At 37.8% G+C, this 27,959-nt stretch overlaps 1 protein-coding gene across 2 annotated transcripts in view; it reads right to left on the reverse strand.

The window, feature by feature from the left end:
* Positions 1-27,959, reverse strand: part of Kcnn2 (potassium calcium-activated channel subfamily N member 2) — a 350,618-nt gene that overhangs the window by 237,117 nt on the left and 85,542 nt on the right. The gene's annotated exons all lie outside the window — the stretch shown is intronic.

Here is a 27,959-nt window from a genome sequence, read left to right on the forward strand (position 1 = left end):
ACATTAGATTTGGGAGGGCATAAAAGAAAGGCTGCATTTGTCCCCAAGGATAGTTTAGGTAACAGACCAGCTAATTTAAAAAAAAATGCTATAAATTCTAGTTGGTAGAGACCTAGAAATTACATATTTTCTAATCCTAGTCCGAGTATCAAAAGTCTTTGATTGAGGTAGGCAGGAATGTTCAAGGACAAATTTACATGTTCTAACAGAAGGCTGCAAAAAGCGCTTCTGAGAATATTTACAAAGCGAGCCCCCAGATGATGTGAAGGCCACAGGTGACTTTCTGTTGATGATGAGAGAAAAATCAAATTCTTGCCATTTCATCTCTTTACAGAGGCAAGTCAAGGGTTCTGGAGGTAAGGGATGCAGAAATTCTCAGTGAAAAACGCTAATGTGCAGACGGTTGACTCACTGTGATGGCAGTCTTGACCTAGTGTTGGGTTCTACACTGATTCACAGACTTCACTGGAGTGAGAAGAAGGGACTGGTTTGCAAACCCTCGAGAGGAGCATGGTCTCCCTGCCTCAGGCAAGCATATTCGCCAGTAACCATGCTGAAAGTCCTTTGTTCCTGAGCATAAGGAACTGTTTCACAGAGGAAACAAGTAACTCAATCTTAACATTCCTTATTTGGTACTCCGCTTCTTTCTCCCAAGTGAGTATGACGTTCGTTTTCCACTTCAAAATCTCCCTTTGAGAATGTTGGTCTTACTCATGGCGGTACTGAAGGTAAAAAGGGACTGCCGTTTCTCGCCTGAGGCTTGGTTCCTGGCCACAGGTGACAAACATATATGCTAATAGAAATAAAAGTCCTAAGCGTCCTCCCGGCCTTTCTATCTAATACAAATCGTGAATTAAGCCGTGTTGAGAGTGGAAATTCTTCTTTACCCCTATCTCAGTTACACTCTTGGCAGAGTGAAGCCTTTGTGTCAGCAAGGCAGCAGGTTCCTCCCTGAGGCCCAACTCTCAGTTATGTGGGGGTGATAAGTAAATGCCTCTCTGATCTTGGTTCCAAATGAGTAATGTGTACTGTGTTATTCACTTGGAACCAAATACGCCATCTGTTTCTCTTTACCAAAACCATGTGGCTGTAACATGAAAGTCAGCTGTGTGCTGGTCTAGCGGAATGACTCTGCTTGATTAGCACCGAGGCTGCTTTGCAATGTTCCCTTAGAGAGAGTCTTCATTGCTCTTAGTTTTGGTTGCTGCTGCTTTGCTTTTGTTGTTGTTGTTCTTTTGGTATTGGAGAAGTGAAAAGTGCTCAGGTTATCCAAGCTATGGATGCTGACTCTGGCGCCATTAATCCATTCTCATTATTTCAGTTTCTTAAAGCAGTCCTCTCATCACGTGCCAGAGCTAGAAAGAGCACAGTGGGGGATCCAGGAAGCAGCTGTGGGGGCTGAGAGCATCCTTCCTCCCTTCTCCAGTCACCAGCACTACCTGTCCCTTACCTCCACCAACTTCCTCTTTTCTGTTGTTAACTTCCTGCACCAATCTCATTTAAAATGCCTAAGCTTCTCTGATGGGTTTAGCTAATGCCAAGAACACAAAATCTTTTCAGTTGAAATGGAATTTAGCCTCATTACCAGGTTATCATTATTTGTTTGTTTAAAAAAAATAATATTATCTGAAGCAGCGTGGCTCACAGGGCAAATACATCACCTACTTTTATAAATAAATTTTAGGGGGACAGAACCACATTCATTCTTTATACTTGGTGTCTGTGTCTACATTCATGTTCCAATGGCTGATTTGAGTAACTGTAAAAGACACTGGATGGCATACAAAACTTGAAGAGTTTAGTAATTATCCCTTTCAGGACATCTTTACTAGACCTCAGTCAGTGGTCCCCACACTATGTGCTGGGGTTTTCTTTTATTTTCTGCATGACCTTTCCACTGTTCTACTTTCTTGTTTGTAAATTGAAGATAGAAATAGAACCGGTTTCAGGGCGTTCTTGTAAGGATGGCGTGAGTCAATGCAATTGAAGCGCTTAGCATTGAGTCTGGGCAAACACTCAATAGACAGCGATGTTCGAGCCTGACGTCTTATTTGACGCTGTTGGCATTAACTCTTGTGACGTAGCTTAGAACAGAGGACACGTAGGGCTCAATTCATACATGTCACTGCCTGTGGGATTTTAAGCAAGCTATTTTTCTTTGATTTTTCTCTCCATAATGGGAATGATGAAAACAATTGTATGGGCCAAAAATTTGTTAAGATGTTTATGAAGACCAACAACAGCAAGAAAACAGAAAACAGCAGGTTGAGAATCAGAACAGCAGCTTTCCAGGTGCTGGGATAAAAGGAAATAAAACCCTCTCAGTGTTTTAAAGTAAATGGATTTTTAAAACAGACCATGTATCTTAGACAAATCATCAACTAAATGTAAAGTTAAATAACAACCTTTGGGGAATAAAAATTACTAATTGCAAAACACCCGAAACCTCTTGTCAACCTCCCTCGGCATGGGCTAAATAAGAAAACCATGACCAAGAGAGTATTATGGTATCTGGGGGGATTCTGAGAGGTGAATTTGGAGGTGGGGGTGCTTACTCTTCTGCGGTTTCCTCATTAAAGCAAGAACTAATAAGATAAGTTAAACAAAATGTAAGGACAACTTCTACAACAAGCCTTGGAAACAAATGAAAAGCAGTGCCCAGTAGGACTAGAAGCCAGTGGGATTCAAGAGAATAGTGACACACAGGTAGCAAGAAGAAGAAGGGAAAGGGAGAAGCGGTACAGGAGGGAGCCAAATTAGCAATGACCCCAGAACAGGGACGTTTTAAACAGCGTTGTCAGGAACTCTAGCAAGTGAAGAAGAAGGTTATGAAAGATGAGAGTGTGTAGGCGAGAGTAGATACAATAGAGCAGAGAGATTGGAAATGATTATGAGAGACCATGAAAAGATGTTGAGAGATCATGTGCGTTCTCTTGAGAGTGAAACCCCAGGTTTTTGGGTTTTGGTTTTTTTTCTTTGTTTTTTTGTTTGTTTGTCTGTTTTCCATTGAGACAGACATACTAGGAGGAACATTCAGAGTCAGGCATTGTGGTGAGAGTTGAAATTGAACACTTTTGAACATATAGGAGATGTTTTCCTTAGTGGAAGTTTGAGTCTGGCTTCCAGCAGAAAACCCTGGGATTAGAAAAGGTTGTGGTGGTTGAACTTCCCTCCTAAGAGATAACTTCATTAGCAAATGGAAGCTCTGAAAATTGGATTTTATTGTGTTTGCTGTATGCCCGAATTTATTTTTTATTTAATATTCAACATATCAGGGATCCCTACCCTCCCACATCTCCATCTCCTTGCTCCTCTTCCCAGCCTGTATCCTTTGAAGAACTTTAGCTTCTAAAAGTATCTCAAGCCATTCAGATGCACAGCCAAAGCCAAAAGTCATTGCCTTAGAAAATGGGTGGGTTCAGCAAGTCCGGTTTTATCCCATTTCGAGCTGATGAGGGAGGGGGACTTGATCGAGGGAGGGGGAGGGAAATGGGAGGCGGTGGCTGGGAGGAGGCAGAAATTCTTAATAAATAAATAAATTAAAAAAAAACAAGTCAAGCTAAGGCCAGGCATTCATAAGTAAAAAAAAAAGAAAAGAAAAAGTAAAGAAAATGGGTGGGTTGGTCTATATATATAGTTCAAAGACATATAGCAGACATGGCCTTTCCGGCCATCTCAGTTTACCTAAGAAAGAATGGAAGATGCTGGCACTGGCAATGGTGGGTAGTTGAAATTCAAGAATAGGAACAGTATAGTAGCTTATAGTCACTCTGTGAAACGAAGGCTCAAATCTCACTGAGGCTAAGTGGAAGTGATTTCAGCCTGGATTGGTTAGCACAGTGCTGCAAACTGAGGTGGACATTGCTATATTGTCAATTAGTTTAGATAACTTGGATGAAGCCGGGAACCTAGAAATTGCAGCAGCCCTGATTTGTGTGGATTTTTGCTTTCCTTGTAGTATAAAAGAAATGTATAGATCTTATCTGACACAGAAAGCTGTGGATTTTTTTCCTTTTTGTGTACGAATGCTGGAATCTGTGGTATAGTCGTGACAACACCAACCTTCAACAGATCCAATTAGCAGCATAAGAGACATAGAACCCAGACTTGGCCCCAGCTTTCTGGCTTCCCATTGTGATATAAAGTTCTGATATGTACTTCCTACAGGGAGACTCTTCTGGGCTTTTCCTAGATTTGAGTCACTTGCGATTGAGATGGGATTTTAGATCACTGACTGAATTTGCTGTCACTTTGACTCTCTGTGATAAACATGTCCATTCTGTTCCCATGTACCTTTTATTCCACAAAGGGCTGGAGCTGGTGCAAAGTTAGCAGATTGGCTATATTGAAAAGATGAAGATCATTTTTAAAAAGAGCCTAACATTGTCTTTACAAAAACTACCCTCAAGGGGTGCACGCAGACAGATTTAACGTGCTACAAAGTCATTCTGGGACAGATGCGGCTGTTAGGTCGGTTCTGATTCCCTGTCTTTCAAGGACAAGAAAAAAACTTATAATGATTTGAGAACAGAGAGCGGAGGACGATGCCCCCAAGCGAGACATGTGATGAAAATAATTAGGAAGCTGCCAGCAAGCATCTCTCCACAGAGAATTTAGAGGCTTCCCTGTAACGATCATATAATATAATAGGTTTGGAAAAGAAACTTAGCCAACAGTGCGCAGCAGAAGAAAACATGCAGTCTGTGAGCAGAAAAGAGGAGTTGCCTCAACAACAAAGGGTTTTCTGTGTTTTTTTTTTTTCCCCACAAATGAGGAGGCTGAGTCCCAAGGGTGAGTAAGACCCTGCCGGAAGGGTCTTCCCTTCATGCTTCTTTTCTTTTTTCTTTTATTTTTTGAGATTATACTATAATTACAACATTTCTTCCTTCCCTTGCCTCCCTCTAAACAAGTACCCTTCCTTACTCTCTTTATAACCTCTTTACTCATTATCTAATAATTTAATTTACTAATTAATTCTGTGTAGGTTGGAGATCAGTTATCATAAAAGGTATCCACAGTCCGGGCCTTACTCTAACGCAGAGTGGACATAGCAGTGACCACAAGGGCCGTTCCTCAGCTTCTTTCAAAGAAAGAGCAGCTCTATCAACTACAGGGAGAGCAACCATTGTAAATGTCTACAATGTACATTTGAACAAAAGGAAGGATCGAATGAAGAATGTAGTTAAAATCACAGTCTGCGTGATCTGGATGAACTCTGTTCATGGGATTCTAAAAGTGAGAAATATACAAAACCTCAGTGGATGACAGTCCCGGGTCAAGCCTTTGCTGAGCATGTGCAAGGTCCTGGATTTAAACCCTAAATGAAGGAAGGAAAGGAGGTGATCCATCAAGGAGCCACAAGGTTAGGGTTGGAGAGCTGTTGCAATGGTCTGGACAGCCTAAAGGAGGTGGTAGTGAGAAGTAAAAGGATATATACAAAAATTGCAAAGGGACGATGAAAGACCTGAAATGGCAGTAAGAAGAATTATTAAAAGAAACAATGTTAACTCAGGAATAAAATGCAACCTGGAGACTCTGAACTCTGAGAGATTGCAAGTTGACAGTGTCATGGAGAGAAGGTATGCATTTGGGAGTCACTGTTGGGCTGGGGGGATGGTCCAGTCACTAAGGTCTTGCCTGGTAAGCATGAAGGCCTGACTCAGTCTTAGAACCCATGAGAAAAAGGCTGGGTGTGCTGGTGTGCACTTGTATTCGCAGCAGTACAGAGGCATTGGGCAGTGAACTTTGCCTCATCAGTGGGCCCCAAGTCAGTGAGAGGCTGTTTCAAAAAGCAAGGTGGATGGTTCCTGAGGTTGTCCTGTAACTACATGTATGTATATACACATGCACTTACACACACACACACACACACACACACTACTATTAGAAAAAATATGGTTCTAAACATGAAATATAGGTGCATTTTAACACAGAGATGGAAACAGAGGGAGGAGAGCAGATCAAAGAGCTGATACTCGGGGAAGGAGAATGTCAGACATCTAGGAATGGAAATGTGTGTGTGCTCATAACTCAAGAGTTGACACCACAGAAACAGATAACTGGGTTTGGAAGATCAGGAAACATATGTAGAATGCTCCCATTTTGGGATGAATTCAGTTGAACTTTCAGCATTACTTTGTTTGATAAAAATAAAAATACAAATAGGAAGTAAAAAAAAGACTCTAATCCGAGAAGAACAAAGCATGAACCCAGGTCACTATGACTGTCAAAGTGATATCAAGGCTTGTGAAAGTCAGACTTGATTGGAGCTGTGAAGAGCAGCCATGTCCATTTCAACACGTTAAATATCCACTTTCATAAACTGAACAGAATGAGTTTATGTCACACCCTCTCCGATCTGATTGTAATAAGATGAAGATGCTTTTAAAAAGAAATCACTGAAATAATTTTTAAAGAGATGATATTTATGGTTTCTAATGTACCACTGAGAGCATATAGGGTGTGGACATTTTAAATGTAGTTTAAATGGTTGAAAAATCATACTATTGCCAAACAAAAGGCTATGCCAAACAAAAGGTGGAATTCAATATGCATTCATCCCATTTAAATTTAATTAACCTCCATTGTCAAATTTGGGGAGTTTCTTCTTGGAACATACGCTGAAAATACTCTATGCTAGTGTGTGCCTACTGAATATTATTTCATTCACATTTGCTCTCACCCTCAGTTTGCTCTTTATTCCAGCTATGGTGACCAAAGCTCGTTTTATAAATCCAGACATTTCTGTAGGTTATTTCATACTATATAATAGGCAATTAGATCAAAACCTAATGCATACTAAGTGGCATAATACAAAATGCAAATAAAAAAATAAACAAACTTGATGTAACATACAAATGACTGTAGCTACTAAATAAAACAGATTACTTAGTAGATAGGGTCATCCCAATCTACTGTCAAACAGAACAGCAAATCTAAAATCTCAATATTGTTTTCTAGCATGAAATTTAAATTTATCTATAAATCATTTTTTTTTAAAAAGTTACTTAAAAAAATGTTCCAAAGTTGCAACATTAAGCTTAAATATGTATCCTTTTTATCTCTTGGTGTTACACAGCTACCAGAGTTAGTTATTTTAATTATGCATGAAAACAGACTGTAGTTGACCAACCCAAAGGCATGGCCCACTGAACTGAAAGTAATGAATGATGAAAAATCCTTTCAAAATTTTTGTTTAATTTGTTCTTGCTATCCAGCTATCGCTTCACTAGCAGGGTGAATGCTATGTCCTTAGTTCTCCTCATTAGGCAAGCATTCAGGATATTGTTTGCAAACTAGAGTGGCTTCCTGTGACCTTATCTCCTACTGAGTTTTGGAATTTATATTAATAAGGATATGGTACATTATGCTGCAGTAATAAGTTGACCCCAAATCTCAGTGGATTAATGCAACAAACACGTTTTCTTCACTCTATCTAAAATTAGCCAGCCTAGAGCTTTGCTTCTCAAAGTCACTGAGGATTGTGGAGCGTCTATCATAATGTAGCACTATCACTCAAAACTAAAAATAAAAACTGAAACAAGTTGCTACAGAATACGCTATGAATATATCAGGAATGGAGCCTGAAATACTCTCACCGAAAATGGCACTTCAGGATGTTTGGCACGGGAATCTAGGAGCCCCAGGAAGAGGAAAATGGAGGTGGACAGCAAGCATCATATTTACGTCAGGATTATTCTCTCTAGGAGGCAGAAAGCAGAAGCTGAGAAACTCCATAGATGTCAAGGCAGGAGAAGTGTCTGAGTTTGAAAAAAAGCATTTAGCTTTTCTGGATCTACATCTGCAAACCTAAAACTGCACGGGAGTTTACAGGGAGAAGACTATCAGGACGCTTGGCATTATCCTGTCACACAAGGGAGGCTGGCTTGAGATTGTGAGTTAAGTTACACTGGGAGCAAAAAAGGTCTCATATTAAAACATAGTTAGACGTTAAATGCAAATAAACAAACAAAAAAGAACTCTTCTGCCTGTCCTTCCTTCTCTGCTCACTGCTCTGAAGCACCCGGAACCCACAAAACATCCTTAAATGTCCAGGAAAGCATACAATAGTCTTCTATCATTTAAAACTAGAACTTTTCTATTAAAAAATGATTCCAAATTTGGGAGCCAATAAGAGTAAACATGAAAAAAGAATAATATCTTTTTCTTGTTGGATTTATAGCATCTGAAGTTTATTTTTAAGGCTAGTCATAAATTACTGTGGAGGTTGTAAACTCAGGATTGTTCCCTATTTTGAGGTTGAAGCTGGATATCACAAGACACCAGGAGCAATAAGATGACATTATAGAAGTCTCAGGAAGAAAGAAGAAGCGGGTGTTCCTTTTTCTGTTAGTTTGGTTTCTCTACCAGTCACTATGCCTTTATATGGGTATGGGCACAATGTTGTATTGAAGTACATTGGAAAAGGAACTAGAAAAGGTTTTAATTTAGGAGATTATTAAAAAAGAATCTCTTTTTCTTCAATGGTTTAATTAGCCTGGCTGTTGATTGACTCTTATGATATGGAAGAAACCCTGTGTCTATTGAAATCAATTTCATAATGCAAATGATTTTCTTTGTAACTTGAATTATATGAGGATGATAAAGGTCGCGAGTACTAGAGGGAGATATAATTGGTTAATTACAATTAAAAAGTTATATACTTTATCTAAATTGGGAGTGGTTCCTTAGCTACAACCTTTGAAGATAAGAAGCAAACACAAAAATTAAGCCCTATACTGGATCTTAGTGTGTTGGTGATCACATGTGCATAGCAAAGAGTGTGATGGTGTAAAGAGGAAGATCAGAAGTTCAAGGCCAGCCTAGGCTATAACTACATGAAACTGATTCTTTTAAATATCTATAGATACATATTCTACCTTACAAAACTAGAAAATAAACACAACAAAATGAAGGAGTAGAGCAGTGGAAATGAAATAAAGCATAACAATCTATCAATAAGTCCTGAAAAATCAATAAATCAGAGATTGGTTCTTTGAAAAGAGCTACAACAACCAACAAACCTTTTGGGAGAATGACAAAGTGGGGAATGGGGAATAGATGCAGGTTACTGAAGACAGCAGTGAAAGTGGGACACGGCTCCCACCTTGCAGGAATTGAAAAGATCCCAAGGGAATAATATAAAAAGTGTGCACCAACGAAGAAGATAAATTAGGCCAAAGTGACTAAATTAGATGATAGGATTTCCAAATATTCTCAGGAAAAAATATTAATAAGTTTAGAGTGAAAATAAAGTCCACATTAGTAATTTTAAAGCTTCCTTCAATGGAAATGTAGGTCCAGTTGGCCCAATAATGAATTCCACCAAAAGTTCAAAAAGGAGTTAATTCCAATCCTTTGAAAATCCCTTAAAATATGTAAAATGGTAAGTGACGCATAGAGCCTTTACTAAAATAGTCCACATATTGAGACATTAAGCATCTCTCTATAAATACAGGAAAACGGAAGTAGTTTCTTGTTTCTATTCTAACTATGAAGGTATAAAACTAGATGTTAACAATAGAAGTCATAGAAAATATACAGAGTCATGGAAATTGGCTAAAAAACAAAGGGGAGAAATAAAAATAGATTAAACTTTCCTAAAATTTAATGAAGATGAAAACAGGACATATTAAAATGTACAAAAACAGTCTTAAGAGGAAAGTTTATGTATAGCTCTAAGTGTCTACATCAAAAAATCAGAGAAAACACAATAAAGCAACTTCATGATGAACACTAAAGCCTTGGCAGAATTTCAAATAGCACCCAAGAGCAGTGGACAAGGAGAGATAAGCAAGATCAGAGCAGAAACTGTTGAAATAGAAATTAAAACTAAACATCGAGAATCATTGAAATGAAGTGTTAGTTTTTTTTAAAAGATTAACAAGTTTGACAAACCCTTATCCAAATTAAGCAAAAGAAAGAGAAGACCATAATTTACAAAATTAGACGTGCAAAGAGGAGATATTGCAACAGAAATCAATTATATCTAGAGGGTAAAAACATATTTCAAAGATCTTATTCCAGGAACTGGGGAGATAACTGAGTGATTAAGAGCATAAACAACAAATAAAACATCCAGTTCAATACAGTATTGAAATCTTAGCGTAAGGCAAGAGAAAGAGACAAAGGAGATAATACGTTGAAAAAGATAAAGTCAAATTATCTCAATAACAGATAAAAGTCTCTACTGGAAGTTCTCAACCTCTGGGTCTCCACACATTCGGGGGTCAAATGACCCTTTCACAGGGGTCACATAGCAGATACCTTGAATATCAGATATTACATAAATACTCAGTAGCAAAATTACAATTAGGAGGTAGCAATGAAAACTTTTGGTTGAGGAATTTTATTAAAGGATCACAGCAATAGGAAGGTTGAGAACCACTGTTTTAGAGGATAAAAACATTTGGACAGTACTGAAAAATGTGAGGAATAAAATACTTTAGATCAGTGGTTCTCAACTTTCCTAATCCTAAAATCCTTTAATACAGTTCCTCATTTTGTGGTGAACCCCCAACCATAAAATTATTTTTGTTGTTCAGCCTGCTTTCTTATAGAACCTGGGTCCACCAGTCTAGGGGTACCACCACCCACAATGAGCTGGGCCCTCCCTCATCAATCACTAATAAAGGAAATGCCTTACAGCCATGTCTTAAGGAGGCATTTTCTCAACTGAGGTTCTCTCTTTTCAGATGACTCTAGCTTGAGTCACGTTGACATAAAACCAGCCATCACACCACTCCTGCGTGAATACCCAAAGGAGTATACATAATATGGAAATGTTTGCTCATCTATGTTCACTATTGCTGCATTCACAATAGCCAGGAAGGGGGAAGAGCCTAGACAGCCATCGACTGATAAATAGCTAGTGAAGATGGGGTTCACATGTACGACAGAATAACACTCCACTGTAAATAGAAATGAAATCATGTAATTTGCCGGTAAATGATTGGAGCTGAAAATAATCATTCTGATAAAACCCAGGCACAGAAAGGCAAATGCAGACTGTTTTCTTCCATATGTGGATGTTAGCCTTGACTTTTTAGGTAAGTGTATTTTAATTGGAGTAGCACGGAAGTAAGGAAATTACTAAGGGACGTTTGGTTGGACGCTTTAAGTAGGGGAAGTTAGAACACCGGTGTCATGGAAAAGGATAAAGGTGGAAGAAAGGTGAAGTGTGAGTGTGGGATGGGAGGGTAGTGTAGATGGGGTATGGAGAAGAACGACTGATGAGAAGACTTTCAAAACACCACATAGAAACTTACGACTGAAGAAGTTCCTTAAGACAGATAGGGGAGGATTTGATCAGAACACATTTTGTGAATGTATGAAATTCTCAAAAAATAAAAAATCACGGGGTAAAATCCTTATCAAATCATTGCAAAAGCTATATATCTTTGGGAGTTGTTGACTAGTGAGGGCTCCTAAACCCCAAACATTACAGATTATTGTCAATGTTCTTGATTACATGCCAGAATTTGATGGTAAGCTCCTATTTTTGAAGTCAGATAACATGAGTCATCACAGAACATGGACAAAATCAAGCTAATACTCATCCGGAAGCTTTTTCCCTGCTGATTGGCTTTTCATAGTTGCTATGCATAGAACCTGGGAAGTACATTAAAGTTTTATCCAGCTGTGAATCCTATGAGTGACAGAATATGCTCACTGGTGCTATAGTGTTATGAATATAAATATAAAACAACTACTTTTTAATTGTATTTAATCTTACTAAAGTAGAGACTTGGCATGCTTGGTATCATTTGTGGAGCCAAGAACCCATAATGGCTAGGTAGATAACAGGACCCAGGAGAGAATGTAGTACTACTACTACTATGCTAAATGGACTTGAAATTAAACTGTCCTCAGTTTTATCTATATATCCATGCTGAAATACACCTCTCAGTCCTCATCAGAGAAACGTTTTTTTTTTTGCTCTAGAAAGTTATTAATGCAGACACCCACACCTATAAATTTTTAGAGAACAAGAGATTGAAGAATGTTCAGTCCTAAACAGAAAAGCTGTGGAATAATGCTTTTGTACACTGTAAAAATTTATCACACATATTTGGATTAATAAAACACTGATTGGCCAGTAGCCAGGAAGTATAGGCAGGACTAGGAGAAATCTGGGAAGAGGAAAGACAGAGAGTCAGTCATCAGCCAGATACAGAAGAAGCAAGATAAGAATGCCTTACTGAGAAAAGGTACCAAGTTTGTGACTAGACACAGTAGACAAGAACTATGAATGAATTTAAGTCATAAGAGATAGTTAATAGTAAGTCTAAGCTAATAGGTCAATGGTTTATAATTAATATAAGGCTCTGTGTATTTATTTGGGACTGAATGGCTGTGGGATCAGATGGGACAAAAACCTCCATCTACACAGAACATCTGGATTCTATCTCCTCCTCCCAACAATCAGGATCATTGCAGAAGAGGAAAGAGAAAAACTGCAAGGTCCAGAATTAGTGGATGACTGCAGTAAATCACATTCTCCAAACACCACAAGGCAGTTGTACACACAAACTCACTGTAATTTTGACTGCATGTGCAATAACTATTTATGATCAAGCCAGACAGAATGCCAGGAAGTCTAGGAAGGGGATTCCTTAAATGCTACCTGTAGCTAAGGAGCTAGTGGCAACTGACAGCTGCTAGGAGAGGAAAGGCAGTTTTCCTCAGGAACGTGGCACCTGTGAGCCTACCCATGCTCCAGGACAAGGACCCTCAATCATGCACCTACTGGCAATATTAGGTGGTCTCAGACGACTTTTAAGAAAAAAAAACACATGAAACCGAAGAGGAATTATGGGTATGGGCAATGGGGAAGGAATCTGAGAAGCAGAAATGGGGGTACATTTGATCAAAACACATGGCATCAATATGTGAAAAAAATTATGAGATAAAATACTTATTAACTCATTGTATGATGCTATATACATAAACATATAAGAGATGTGATGAGCAATGAAACAAAAAGAACAATGTGCAAATAAAAGAGTAACACTGTATACATAATAAGTAAATCTTTAAATAAATAAAAAGACTCTTAATCAAAATATTAACAGTGAATCTAAGAACTTACAAAAATAATAGGACACAAGGCCAGGTAGGAAGTCAATTAATGCAAAACATGATATTAATAGTCTGTAGGAAGAAAACTTAATACGATCATCAAAATAGTAGGAACTATAAAATTTGATAGTACTGAAAAAGACATTAATAATAAGACCTTAAAGAAACTTGGAATGGAAGCAAACCTAATGATGTTAAAAACAGATATCAAAATACCAAAAACTTATAGCTAAATCCTACTATTTAGTAATAAAAATAAAAATTAATGCTATTTCCTCCTAAAGTGGAAACAAGACAACTGCTCCCATAATTACTATTCAACAGTACCGGAGATTTTGGTCCTTGTTAGCAGCCAAGAAAATGGCATTCCATATCAAAAAAAGAAAATGAAAACCATATATCTTCACAGATGCTATAATTCTACACAGAGAAAATTCTGAGATTTATTCAAAAAGTAATACTTAAATAAAGGTAATACTTAAAACAAAAATTCAGCAATGTTCTGCAGTAGAACAAATACACAAAATATGGGAGATCCGAAAACAAAGGAAATTCCATTTACAGTAGTACAAAAAATAATAAAAGAGGCATATACTTAGTAAGAGAAGTTTCAGACATGCTCCCGTAAGACTACAAAGCACTGGAGGCTAGAGAGATGGCTCACAGGGCAGGGTGAGAGCACTTGTTGCTCTAATCAAGAACAAGAGTTTGATTCCCAACATCTACATGGTTATTCACAGCTATCTGTAACTATAGTTCCAGAGAATATGCTGCAATCTCCTGACCTGCCAAAAACAGGTATGCACATGATACACACACACACACACACACACACACACACACACACACACATATATACATCTAGTCAAAACACTTCTACATATAAAATAAAATAAATCTAAAAAGAAGGTACAAAGCATTGGTAAAAGAGTATAGGAAATGTAAATGAATGGAAATTTTATATCCATGGATCAGAAAGTGTATTACTGTTACATTTCAAATTTATCTATAAGTACAAGCCTCTTAAAATTCTTGTTTTTTTGGTAAACTGATCTTAAAATTCACATGTCAATCAAGGAACTCAGAAAAGATAAAACATTCTTCATAAATGAGATCCAATTTGGAAGATTCATTCTTTTCCCCCAAAAAAAATTTTGTGCATTTATCAAGAGTAATGAGAACAGATCTATAGCTCAATGAAATATAATTGACTATCAAAAATAAGCCATTCCATTTACACTCAGTACATTTTGCACAAGGATGCCAGGGCCGCTGAGTGACAATAGAAACGCCTTGTGGGCAAATGGTATAAGGACAATCAAACATCCACATGCAAGTAAACTAAACTGAGATAGTGGGCCTGTCACAGCACATAAAACTAAAATTTTAAACTATATCAGAGATAAAATGTGAAAGGTAAAATTCTTCTTAAACTCTTGGAATAAAAGGTAGGGGTGAGCCTATGTTATTGTGGTTAGATAATGAATTCATGGATTGATGGAGGAAGGTCATTGACTAATAAAGGAACTGCCTTGGCCCATTTTATTGGTTAGGACATAGGTAGGTGGAGTAAACAGAACAAAACGCTGGGAGGAAGAGGAAGTGAGCTCAGACTCGACAGCTCTCCTCTCCAGAGCAGACGCCTCAGAGAGACGCCATGCCCAGCTCCGACCCAGGATGGACTTAGGCTAGAATCTTCCCGGTAAGACCGGTGCTCACAAATTATTAGAGATGGGTTGATCAGGACGTGAGAATTAGCTTGTGAGGTCTAGAGCTAAAGGGCCAGGCAGTGTTTAAATGAATACAGTTTGTGTGTTGCTATTTCGGGCATAAGCTAGCCGAGCAGGTGGCTGGGGTGTTGGGGACTTAGCCCCGCCGCTCTTATCACTACAACGGATAGACTAAAAGTACATGTGACAAAGACAAAGACTAGGTAAGTTAGCAACAAAAAAAGGAAAAATAGCTAATACACTGAGGAAAATCTCTTCAAAAGAACATCTAACAAAATCCTTGTATTCAGAAACTATAAAAACCACTTACAGCTCGATAAGGAATGTAGTAATATGAGCGGCGGGGCTGCGTCCCCAGCACCCCGGCCGCCTGCTAGCTTATGCCCCGAAATAATTACACAGAAACTGTAATCTTTTAAACACTGCTTGGCCCACTAGCTCTAGCCTCTTACGGGCTAATTCTCATATTTTGCCTAACCCATTTCTAATAATCTGCATAGCACCACTAGGTGCGCTTACCGGGAAAGATTCAGCATGTCTGACCTGGCGGCTTGCTCCATCAAGTCTGCTTCAGAGAGCAGAGCTATCGCATCTGCCCAGGAATGGGGAACATGGTGTCTCTGAGCTCACTTCCTCTTCCTCCCAGCATTCTGTTCGTTTCCTCCACCCACCTATGTTCTAACCAATAAAATGAGCCAAGGCAGTTTCTTTATTTTTTAACCAATGACCTTCCTCCATCAAAGGAAAATGCAAATAATCTCATTTAAAAGAGACAAGTAATTTATACATTTCTTCAAAAGTAATGTACACTAATGACTCTTAATTGTTTGAAAAGATGCTCAATATCATTAACAGAGAAATGTACATCAAAACTGCAATGAAAGTTTACTGCATAGTATTTTAAAAAACAATGTTTAAGTTTGGTAAAAATGTAGTATTGAATTCTCGTATGATATGTTTCTGGTGGCAAGGTAAATTGATACAGCCACTTTCTAAATCACTTAGCACTTCCTCTAATGGTAAGGCTCACACATTCCCCATTTAGGAATCAACTGAGAAAATATGAAAACATGCTCCTTCACAAAAACAAGCATGAATCCCTCTAACGAATATTAACATGAGCTAAAAATGGAGAGACGCCAAATGACTTTCAACAGATGTATGGATAGGTAAAATGTGGTAAATTCACACAACGCAGCATTATTTGGCCACAAGAGAGATCAGTGCAGGTACATGCTACAGCATAAACAGAATTTCAAAATATCCTAAATGAAAAGAAGCAAATTCAAAGGTCACATAGCATCTACCCAATTGTCCAAAATAATCCAGAAGAGAATTATGTAAAAACATCAAATAAATTAATGTTCACTGACAAGAAGGGAAATGAGCAAGCCTCTGACTTTGAAAAAATTAATAATAATTTAAGAACTAGCTTTCTTCTTTTCTTGTGGGAGGGGATTTATATTGTGGTGATGACCCTAAAAAACTATGGTCATATTAAAATTTTAATTATATATTCTAATTTTAAGACTGTGTAGATATTGTATTTCAATAGAGCTGAAAAATTTAATATAATAAATGCCCATGCCTGCTGCACTTATCCCTAAAACCATGTTCTATCTCATTTCAGTGCAGATCTGCAACACAAAGGCCAAGTACTGAAGAGGGAATTGAGTTTTTAACATTCAAGGACTGATACAATCTAGATGCAATAAGCAGATTTTCTTTCCCTAAAGATAAAAACAAAAGTCAATGAGAATAGTACTTATTTCTGCAGATTTCCTTGCTATGTTGTTATGACATCTCAACCTACTTTATTCAACTCTCTTACACACTCTCTCTCCATATATATACTTATATACCTAGTAAAGTATAAGAAGCCATACTTAGAAAAATAAGAATTCCCTGCTTTGTGGAAAAGTCTGCAAGATACTATGGGCCTGTAGCCAGAAGGTAGATGCCCCAATGTTACAGAAGAACTTTGGGTGACTGTCCAGGCAGAAAAATGTATCTGTCAATTCTAGAGTTATGGAAGTTGCTTACAATGCACTTCCTGTTTACTTAGGTAACATTATATCCTTCTGGGGTCTCTGATGGAATTGAAGAAAGATAGACTTAAGACTCATAAACATAGGATAGATGATAGAGTATTTTCCTTAATTTGTCAAATGTAAATGCACTAAATATTGTATCTGTAATTCTTGCTTGATATAATTTTACTATGTTAAATTTTAAACTTTTTTATTTAGACAGAAAAGGGGAGGTGATATTGGATTCCCCTCTGTATGCTGTGAATATGTTTTATTACCACTGGTTAATAAAGAAGCTACTATGGTCTATTGTAGGGCAGAATATAACCAAACAGGAATAGAAAAACAGAGAAAGTAGGTGGAGTCAGAGAGACGCCATGTAGCCACTGAAGAAGAAAGATGTGAGCTGCCAGGCAGAACCTAACTGTCTTGTGTTAAAATACAAAATAATAGAAATGGGTTAATTTAAGATATCGGAACTAGATAGCAAATGCCTAAGTTATAGGCCAAACAATGTTTAAGTCATACAGTTTCTGTGTGGTTATTTCGGGTCTGGACAGTCAGGAAACAAACAAGTAGCCTCTGCCCACACCTCACTGTATGTTAAGGCTGGGCAAGGAAAGCCAGTCTGAAGAGTAGGGTCCTAAAAGCCAGTTAAAGAGTTGGAGACACCCCTTCTCCCCACTGTTAGGAGATTCATAAGAGGACCAACTATGCAACTGTAACATATATGTAGAGTGCCTAGGTCAGTCTCATGCAGGTTCCCTGGTTGTCAGTTTTCTGTCTGTGTGAGTCCTATAAGCCGAGGTTAACTGATAGCGTAAACCTTCATGTGGCGTCCTTGACCCCTCTGGCTTCTCTACTCCTTTTTTCTCCTCCGTAGGTTTCCTGAACCACGCCTAATGTTTGACTGTGGGTCTCTGCATCTGTTTCCATCAGGTGCTGGATGACAGCTCTCTGATGATAACTGGGCCAGGCACCAATCTGGTCACAGAAGATGGCCAATTCAGGCTACTTGTCCACTATCACTAGGAATCTAAGCTGGGGTTCTCCCCATAGACTACTGAAACACTTTCCAAGGGAGACATCTGAAAATCATTTGATCTTATTTTTCTACTTCTAAAGACCCTGGAACACCTATGATCTAAGCTATGAGAACTTCCTCAAAGAAACAGCAGAGAAATAGTATTTCCATTGTTGAAGCTTTCTAAGATGATGTGAGAACAAAAACAACAAAAGCCAGTGCATTCATCCATAACTGGACATTGAATAAGGTTAACAGCTTGGAAACAAGGGTGGGTGCCCTTAGGATTTATCCTTTGACACCACGACTTGCTCTTTGGGGAATAAAACAAGAGATGGCTTATAATGGCTTATAATGGGAAGCATTTGCAAGCAGCCAACAAATTTAATCCAAGGGATGTAAGACTTCAAGGATGCAGACATGGAATGTGACTATAATTTATTAATGTAAACATAATAGGATTTGTCAAACAAGAAGTGTGAAGAAATAAATTTAGAGGGAAGTAAGTCATGAAACCTAGTGCCCATCATCCCTATATGTGAAGACTAAGGCAGGAAAAAAACTGTAAGTGTAAGGCCAGTCTGGCTACAAAGTGAGATCCTGTCTCAAAAACACAAAAATAGGACATAGGTAAATGAGACAGACAGACAGATGATAGATAAATGATAGATAGATAGATAGATAGATAGATAGATAGATAGATAGATAGATAGATAGATGGATGGATGGATGGATGGATGGATGGATGGATGGATGGATGGATGGATAGATAGATAGATAGATAGATAGATAGATAGATAGATAGATAGATAGATAGATAGATAGATAGATAGATAAGAAAGCACTAGCTCTAACCAGTAGAACAAGGCCCTCATGCCCTCACTGTACACATCTGGGATATGCAGAAAGAAGCACTTGGATGCACATCTGGACTATGTAGACATAAACACTTTGATTTATTTGGCTAGTAATCTCTTCAAGAGCCTTGTCAATAGGCTATAAATGTCCTAGCTACTCTACTCAACACAATAAATTCTGCAATTCATAGATAAAGACTCTTAGATGCTAAAAGTTAGTTTCTGAGCTGTACTGAATGAATGACTCAAAGGCAGCCTCTGGTGACCTGTGTTGACAGACTTTCCAGAGAAACACACCGAGTTCCTGTCTAACACTTCCAACTCTACAGAGCTCACTGGTCAAGGAGACACCCTAAACTCAGACAAAGAAGGTGGTCTTATATCACATTGCCTACCCGCTACCCCCCAACACTTCTGGTCAATAGCTTATAGAGTTGAATTACCTTATAGAGCTGCAGGCAGCTTCCTTGTATTCTGACAGGTTCAGAACTGAACACAGACTATCCTGAACCCTTTCCCTATTTCATTTGTAGACACTCAGACCATTGTACCAGCATTTTCATTATTAATCAGATTTCTTCACATGCACCTTACATTTAGCTGCAAACACACTCGTATGAGTAGCTCTTGTCAAACACTAGAGTTGGAGGTGGGCATCAGAGTAAAGTTAACGTCTTTAATTCTCACTGTTTAAGTACTCCTTTTTAATAACAGACATTTTGAAGCATAAATATGGTAAAAAAAATGGATGGAAGAACAGATATCTGAGAAGAGGAGATTAACCTTCCCCAATAGAAGTTTCTACATCTCTCTTCACCCTTTACTTAAGCTTCAATAGTGATGAAACTTAAGACCTCTCTATCATTCAAAACTAAATCCAACTTATCAACAACTTCTGTGAAATAGTGGTTGATGCCACTTCCTGAGTATTTACAGTGTGGCAGATCATTTGGTAAATTCATTAAATTCCTGGCTTGGATATACTCCTACTTAAAAAGTCAAGGATCATTACCATAAATATGTGTAGAGCTATTCAGTTCCTCTCTGTAATCTCCATAAACACCATAGTCTTCATTTCATAATCTCAAATTACTTTAATCTTCTACTAGAGCCTATAACTTTAAGCCTATAACTATAACTTTAGTTCCACAAGTACAGAAAGTGCTTCGGAGAACCCCATCTTCTATGACAGCATTCTGTAATCACTGTCCATCAAAAACATTACAAGTATGTGACTATTCCATTCTGTTGTGCTTGGCCCCCTGTTTTCTCTTATTTAATGAAAATTATTATTAAATGCTTCAAAAAGTAAATTATTGAAAATAGTAAAATCTTTACAAACCCATGTACATACAACCCAGAAGTAAAAATATTGACAATTGAAAAAAAATACATTGAGGACATGGTGAGTGTTCTGAGTATAGATTCATAGCACAGAGGATTCTTTGTAGATGGACTACATTAGATGTTATTTTTTTGCAAGTCCATGTACATCTCAAATTTTTATGTAAATAGTATACTAGATTTTATGTTTATAAGTATAAGTAAGCAATACAGCATATTTGACTCTAAAACTTGCTTTATTTCGCTGGACTTGACTTGAGGAGCTATAACCACACTGAAACTTACCTTTATAAACATAACCAAACATATCATGGTTTGGTTGCTCTTGGTATGTTGAGGCTGCTTTTAACTTTGGTTATTACATATGAAGATATGTAAGAATGTAGCAGTATAAGCCATGATCCATCCCTTGCCTTGTGTAGATCATAGTTGGCTGTTGCCTTAGGATGTGACCAAGTGTTGAGACATTGCTGTCCACAGGCATAGCATGGGAGCCTCAGGATGGACTCTTTGTGATTCTTCCCAGAGTGGGGCGGATTCTACAGCACCTGATGAGAAGGTGGTGGAAATCTGGACTTACCCTAGGCACAACAAGGTGCTTCTTGGAGCAACTATACTTCTGAACATTCCCAGCTTCAGGTTTCGGACATACCTGGGTTTGGATCGCTCTCTAGTGCAAAAACAGTGGTGGCACCAAAGAGCGGACTCACAAGGAACCTGAACTTAGGGCACCATCTAGTGCTAAAACAGTAGAAGTGACAACATGCTCCAAGATCTAGAAGGCAATGACAGGTTCACACCTAACTCTCCATTGCAGAGGTGATGTCTCATAACACGTGCCAAGAGCTCCTCAGAAACCACGAGCTCACTACATGCTTAAAGTATGCTCCTCAGACAGATGTAGTATTAACCAGTAAGGAAAACTCTGTAAAATTTAAAACATCTGTTTTAAGGAAACTCATTAGGCTTCAAAAAAAAATCACAGAGCAAGGTTTCAGTGTTTCAGCAAAATACGTTCAAAGGAGATGGAAATGGTTCTTCAAATCAAACAGAAATAACTGAACTGAATACACTTCATAAGACCAGTTATAGCTGGATAGCACAAAGAGAAGACAGAACTAGTAAGCAAGAAGGAAGACTCTCTGGAAGAACATATCAGAAAAAAACAAGCAGTTGAGTGACGCTTATGGAAATGTTGGGATGACATTAAAAGAGCAAATGTTCAGGACACTGAAGTTCAAGACAGACGAGAGGGACACAGGAGGGACAACTGTTAGTCAGCTTTTGGGTTCAGTCACTATAATAAATACCTCAGAGCATCAACTTGTGAAAAAGTTTCCCGTGGCTTACAATTTTGGAGGGTCCAGTCTATGGTTGATTGGCCCTGTAGATTTTGGGTCTGTGCTAAGGCAATATACTATAACAGAATGTGCAGCAAAATGAAGCTCCCCACTTGACGGCCAGGAGTAACAGTATAAACAAAATCCTAAATGCTTTAATGCTGTAGGTATGGCACATAAGTCAGCCACATCTTTTTTTTTTATGAAAGATAAAGGCAAAGACACTGCATTTGAATGCTAAGAAAGAACAAAACAGAATGATACAAGATGAGAAATCAAAGTTTACAATATTTTTTAAGTGGCAAGAAGTGCAAATTGAGAGACTAGTTGACTAGTGTATTCCCCTTTTTAATCTTTATAAGTCATGTTCAACTGCTACACTTTCAAAACAGATTGTTAAAAACAAAGAAATTTTGAAGATCTCATGGTAACCACGAAGGAAAAACCTACAATATCTAAATCAACTAAGAAGAGAGTAACTAAAAAGAGAGACTGGTGAGTAACTACAAGAGATTCTAAAAGAGAATGAGACATTATAGTAAAACTAAGAGCCAATTTACAATGCGACTATAGTAAGACCATACCCATCTATAGTTGTCTTGATTTATCTGTAGCCCAAATTGTCTTCTTAAACAGCAAAGCCATACTCAATGGATTACCCAAAACATGACCCAACTATACCACCTACAGGAGACTTACTTCACATCTCAGGTTACTTCTCTGCTGAAAGAGAAGGGGAGAAATAAGACACCCCAGTGCAAATGCAATCTAAAAGGAACGAGGAGTGGTATGGTTTGAATGAGGTTGGCTGGATGGGCTCATGTATTTGCCTGCTTGGCTCCCACTTGGTGAAGTGTTGGGGCGCATTAGGAGTAGGTGTGGCCTTGGTTGGAGTAGGTGTCTCTTTACTATAAAGATATTGGACAAACCCTCTGAATAAAAAAAAAGTTAAATGCTTTCTTTATAAGAGTTGCCTAAGTCATGGTGTCTCTTCACAGCAATAGAACAGTAATTAAGACAAGTGACCAGACTTACATGAGATAAAATAAACTTTAAATAGGAAATATGAACCAGTGCCGTTACACAACAAAAGGGATCAATTTTGCAAGAAAATATGATAATTTTACCATACATATAACATACAGTGAAATAAATTTACTTAAAAATAGAAATATCTGAAAACTATTATATGCCAAGTGTCCTTATTTTAAGCTTTTAAATGTTCAATGTGGGAGAAATCTGTGGCTAGTATTGCTGAAGCAGTGATTATATCTGTGGAAATAGAAATAAAACAGGAGAAGCTTTAGAAAATCAAAAGTGAGACTTTATTTCTGAGATCTGCACAGATCCAAAAGCAGATCCAGTTGGTTACTAAGGCAACAGAACTCATGTATAATAAAAGTCGATTGGGTGGATTACCTTCTGACTCTCGGGACCCTTGGCAGGTATGGAGGCTCCTTTGGTTGCTGTTTTCTAAATGGACATAGTAACATGTGTTTAAAAACACTATGGGGAAGGAGAAAGGAGAGATATTCACCAAGTCACATAGTAGTCATCCAGTAGGTGAGATACAACATTCTTTCCTGGTGCCAAGCTACAGTACCCTTGGGAAATTCCTTTCTATACTACACTGGCATTTGTTAACTAACTACATTAAACGGTTTGGCACCTTCACGTTAGTTTAACCAAAGATCGTAACTGCTGTCTTTAATGTGTTCACTAGGGAGAAGCAAGCTCACAAACATGACCAATCCTAGGATTAAGAATCATGAGTGAAAAGTACAGAAGTTTACACACACACACATGCACACACACACACACACACACACACACACACAAAGACTGAAGACTGGCTCAGTCATTAAGAGCACATTACCCTTTCCAGGGACATGAGTTTGGAGCTCACCATTCATAGGCACCTCACATACACATACTAAAAAGAAAATTAAAAATTCTTCTAATGGCTGGTGGCAATGGCATATCCCTTTAATCCCAGCACTTTGAAGGCAGTGGCAGGTGGATCTCTGTGTGTTAGAGAACAGCCTGGTCTACAAAGTGAGCTCCAAAACATCAAAGGCTACACACAGAAAACCCATCATAAAAAAACAAAAACAAAAACAAAGCAAACAAGCAAAAATGTTCCAATGACAGCTTGGATAGAGGCATGCCAATAACTAAAGTAGGCTTACAAATAGATTCTTTAGCTCCAGTTAATCTTTGAATTAACTGCAACTTCAGCCAATAGCGTAGCTAAAGCCTTTAGGGAGATTCAATCCCAAATCACATAGACAAACCCTTGCCAAGTGCTGACCCTCAGCGACTGCGAGTTAATAAATGAATCTTGTCATCAAGTGCTGAGTTTTGAGCCAATTTGTGACATATCCGTGGGGGGCCAATGCAGTTATTTCTTGTAGGAATCTCGATAAATCTATAGATACTAACATATTTGCATATATTGTTGCACAGCCATTTCCTTTGGCCTGGAGCATTTTCTCTAAAAGAAAAGGGGAAGGCTTCTTAAGACAGGAGAAGTAAATGAAACGGAGTTGTACCTGGAACAGAGACAGACACCGCTAACAGGAGGAGCAGGGCAAGACCTGTGGTTGATCAGCATGGACAATGAAGGGACAGTCTGTGTCATAAGCCAAGCAAAACCAAAGACACAGGGTACTTTATTCTCCGCTGCTGTCACTTGGTACCCTGAGCCTTATGCACCGTAAGCAGATGGTCTTTTGCTAAGCTACAACCCTAACCCCGGTTTCTAAACTAAACCTAGAATGTAACATATTTGAAGAATTCCAAATCATCTTACAAATATTTTATAAAATTATTCAACACTAAGAAGGGTAAGTTTTGAGCCTGAGGAAGTAGCTTCAATACACATAATAATTGCCTTTTCTTTATTATTTATTTATTTATTAAGGTGAGCATATAAAGTAAGAAGATTATTATGGCATCTTTTTACATATTTGTTATTATACGTTTCTTATTTGCTCCTATCTTCCCCACGGCCCTCAGTTATTCTTCTCTCTGCCATCTGGTTCCAGTTTGCCTAACTTCTGCTTTCTTACTGCATGTATCCCGTTATCCTCTCTCATGTCATGCCACCCTGAAGTTCTCTTCCTCTTTGCTCATGGTGCCCTTTCACGTTTTATGAACTACACAGATACAGACGCACACACACACACACACACACACATCCACTATATATATACATATATATATATATTCACACATGAGGAACACAAATATATGTATATTTGTGTTCCTCATGTGTGAAAATATCAATGCTTATAATTTTCTTTGACATGAGTAAAATAGAGAAAATGTCTAAATGATCAAGCAATGAGAAATAGTTTTGAGAAATGCTAAGATCAGAAATAGTGTTTGAGTTCTGTCAGCAGTGCTTGTCAAGCAGTCTGTTCCCTCCAGGCATCACCTGGTTGCCGCAGCCTGAGGAGAATGTGAATAGCATCTTGTGGCTAGAGGTCACAGGTAACATAAAAATCCTTCATTGTCAAGGACAGCTCTTCAAATAAGACCTATATGCAGCTCAAAATGTAAGCAGGACTCAGTAAACAAAACAAAACAAACTTGTTTATGGTATCAAAGAAAGTGCAGGAATTATCAGGCAGAAACAAGAAACAAGGAGGAAGTCAATTACATACAGCAATTCTCTCCAATTTAAATATATATGGAAGTACTATATTAGCCTAAGAAATAATACTACAGCAATTACCTTAGAAAATTTCGCTGCTTTGGGGTGATACAGCTTGTGATTCATTTCAGAACTGATAGAGGACATTAAAGATAGCTAGCTCTTCCATCCGTCACAATAACTCTGGAGAAATGGCAAATTACATAGCAATCCAACTAAAGAGCAATTGCCACTATTTTTATGGGCTGTTGTTAGCTTGCGGAAGATAGGAAATATTTCATAGATTTTATTTCATTTTTGGTCATTTATTACCTGTAAATTGGTGCAAAATATCTCTTTACGTGCTACAGAATATGTGTCCTTGAATGTGTCTATGTATTATGTATCCTTTCAGCAATTACATTCAAATTTCAGAAATCATTTCATCTACAGGTCTGTAACTGTTTTTTCAGTGCCTCCTTATAGAAAAAAAATTCTCCTAACCTCTATGGTATACCAACAACATTCCTATCCCTACAGAGATGAAGATCACCCATTCAGAGGTTAAATATGACATCTTTGATTTGCATATCCTATGAAGATGAATACATTCAAAGACTTATGTACACACTATTTTAAAGACAAGATAAAGGGTCATTGTGTGCAAAAAAAAACCTGTCTAGTGGAAAACTGCAAAAGCAGTTATTAGGAGGAAGAGATCTTGAACTTTTGGGAGTAAACTTCACACTACATTTAAGTGGCAAATTGTCAGAGGGGTTTCATGCACTAGGAGAATCCTAGGTGTGGGAATTTCTTGTAATCCTAGCCTGAAGAAATATCTATTATCAATACTATAGTATTAGTTATTCTAGCTTCAGAAAAGATACATCTGAAACCACATACTTCTTTCGAACATCCCAAGTGAACAAAATATACAAGAAAAATGGGAAAAAACTCAGCAACTAAACGGTGTGGGAGGTTAAAAGGGAAGCAGTGTCAGAGGGAATGGAGGTTTATTTCCTAGAGTATTCCAACAAGGCTCTTTGACAGCTTTGATTTCACAAACACTAAGGACTCTGATGGTAAGTTTCCACTCCCTGCTTTGATTTGGACAGAGGATTCAATCTGTTTAATTAGAATCTAGCAGCTGCCAGGGCATTTGCAATCATCCCAGGAATGGGATACGAATATTGTATTTCAATCCACAACCCAAGGAAGCAGGCCTTTTTGGAATTGATCACAAATTAAATTTTATGAAATACAGGTCCATTGTGAAACACACTGTGTAAGGGCATACCAGGGGGAGGTTTCTCACTACACCTGGGAAGACCCAGCACTGGCAACTGTAGCTGACATATTTGAAATCTACACAAGAGAACATGGGACACAGAAGTCTTTCTTCCACTCTTCTGGGAAAGGCATCTTCTATTTCAGGTGAAAGTCAATTTAGAAGTGAATGAAGAAACACAAGTGATGTGGGATGTCCCTCTGTATGCTGTAAATAGCATTGATTAATAAAGAAAGTGCTTTGAGCCTATAGCAAGGTAGAGCTTAGCTAGATAGGAAAACCAAACTGAATGCTGGGAGGAAGAATGTGGAGTCAGAGACAGACACTGGAACTTTACCTGGTAAGCCACAGCCTCATGGTGAGACACAGACTAATGGATATGGATTAAATTAATACGTAAGAGCTAGCCAATAAGAAGCTAGAGCTAATGGGCCAAGCATTGATTTAATTAATACAGTTTCTGTGTGGTTATTTCGGGTCCGAGCTGCTGGGCAGCTGGCTTCCTTACAAACACAAGGGAACAATGAACAGGGCAGTTTCTGTAATCTACCCTAAGTCATAACCAGGGCCAAACTCTACAGGACATTTACCCATCAGTGGATGTTCTGTTTGTGTCACTGTTTAAAATTCAAATTGATTTAAAAAGATATTTCTTAAGAAATGTTTTCGGTGCTATCTAAATAGTGTGCAATTGAAGAAAACTGAAGAATAATTTAATAAAAAGCATTCTGTGACATCTTGAGCTTTCAGCAGTCCACAAGGTGACTTCTCAATATTTGAAAGCAATAAAAAGAAAAAAGATTGAAAATCTCTATTCTGGGAAATAGAATGTTTTTAGTGGAATTTTTTAAGTCCTTATTTTGAATTCATGGTATATTAAATGCTAATCAGTGAAACTTGACATGCTGAAACTCTATATTCTGGTAAGTACAAAATCTGAAGAGCTTCATATAAAACAGTATGTATATATAATATACATATATATATACACACATATATGTGTGTGTGCTTCATGCATATATATATATGCCTCAGACATATAACATATTTGAGTGTGCATATTCAACTTTCTGATTCTATTTGAAGCTCCTGGATGCATTTTGACACAACCTCATTAAGAGAATAAATGTCTTGTTAATTGTCATACTGGTCATAATAGGAAAAATTGGATACAATCCAATGGCAATAAATGTAAAAACATTTAAATAGATTATGCCATAAGCTGGAAAAGTAATGCAAACACTTATATGAACAAGTGAAATAAAGCTGCTTGAAATGAAATAAATAAGCAGGAAAGAGTATCTAGCTATGTAATATCCTATATATTCTCTTATATATCATATATCTAAACATATGTGTACATTATCCATCTATCTCTTTTAAGCTGCAAGTTTCCTTAATACAGTATAATATTACAAACACCGTATTTTCCAAAGTCTATAGAACGGGTCCTTCTATGAATAAGATATTGTAACTATCTCTGTGGATCTACAAGGGGACAAAAGTAGAAGTCTATTATTTCTGTTTCACAAAATCTATATACCTTATGGGCTATGATAAATTACTATGCTTTCTGAAAGAATTTAGGAATAAAATGTGTTGGTGAGTGATGAAAGGTTGATGGTAGAT

The sequence above is a fragment of the Microtus pennsylvanicus genome, chromosome 4, assembly GCF_037038515.1.
Source record: "Microtus pennsylvanicus isolate mMicPen1 chromosome 4, mMicPen1.hap1, whole genome shotgun sequence".
Lineage (NCBI taxonomy): Eukaryota > Metazoa > Chordata > Mammalia > Rodentia > Cricetidae > Microtus > Microtus pennsylvanicus.